Here is a 1,078-nt window from a genome sequence, read left to right as displayed (position 1 = left end):
CTAGAAAAGGCAAAAATATTAAAAATATAAAAAAGAAAAGTTTCTGCAAAGTTGGAGTGTTTTGTTGCAAAGTCTGCAGAGGAGCGGTAAAAAACAGGGGGAAGGGGGGAAAAAAAAAAGGAAAAAAAGGAAAAAAAAATCCACTTTGTAGATCTCCCAACACTTTTCCCCTGGAGAAGTTTCTAAAGAGACTGAATACTGCAGAACAGGCTGTCTTTTAAATAGACTGCCCCTGGCTGCCTGCCAGCCCCTCGCTGCAATTTGAGATCCCAATGACACCTCAGCTTGACTAGGTGCCAGCAGAGAGGGCCCTATCAGTGCGCACTCGAGCCGGTGGGGGTGGGGAGCGCCGCTCCTGACTTCTGGGCTTCAAACCCCGGGCACTGATCAAGGATAATATTATGAGGAGAGACAAGGGGAGGAGGAGGAGGGGGAAGGGAAAGGCGAGGATGGGGAGGGGAAGAGAGGAGGGGGGAGAAGTTCAGATCTTCACGGTTTAAGGAAAGGAGAAAAGGAGAAAAGTGGTTGCAATTGGGTTGCACAGCAGCCTGGGCTGTGGGGAGTCAGGGAGGGAGAGGTCAGGGCTCTGCATTTAGGGGTGAGTTAGCAGGGCCTGATCCTGCCTCAGCTGTACGCTGTGCTGGTGGGGCAGGGATCCCCAACTGCTGCCTGGGGGGCTGGGGGGCCATCGGAGCGGGGATCGGGCTCACCCACCTACCCCTCAGCTCCCAAGGTGAGTACAGGAGGGAGATGGCTGGATGCGCGCCAAGGAGCCGCTCTCACCCCCCCCCTGGCCTGGGAAGGAGCCTTTGTGTGTGCGCAGGGTGCCCAGCTCGCCTCTCCTGCCCTTCTGCCCGGTGTAAAACCGCAGTGAGGCTCTGCCCGGTGCCAGGGTGCGCCCATGATACTCCCAAACAGCAAGGGTTAACCGCGCCGGACAGTGAGCAGGAGGGAGGGCTGGGCTGCTTGTAAGAACTCTTAGATTCCTCTTTGGAAAAGTTCGCTGTTGCTTAGGGCATGCCAGAAAACAAGGGGAATTTTGCCATGTGAAGTCCAATTTGCACGTTTTAGCTCATTC

The sequence above is a fragment of the Pezoporus occidentalis genome, unplaced genomic scaffold, assembly GCF_034315485.1.
Source record: "Pezoporus occidentalis ecotype Australia unplaced genomic scaffold, CSIRO_AGI_Poc_V1 ctg126, whole genome shotgun sequence".
NCBI classification, from domain to species: domain Eukaryota; kingdom Metazoa; phylum Chordata; class Aves; order Psittaciformes; family Psittacidae; genus Pezoporus; species Pezoporus occidentalis.
Note: the sequence above shows the minus strand (reverse complement) of the source record.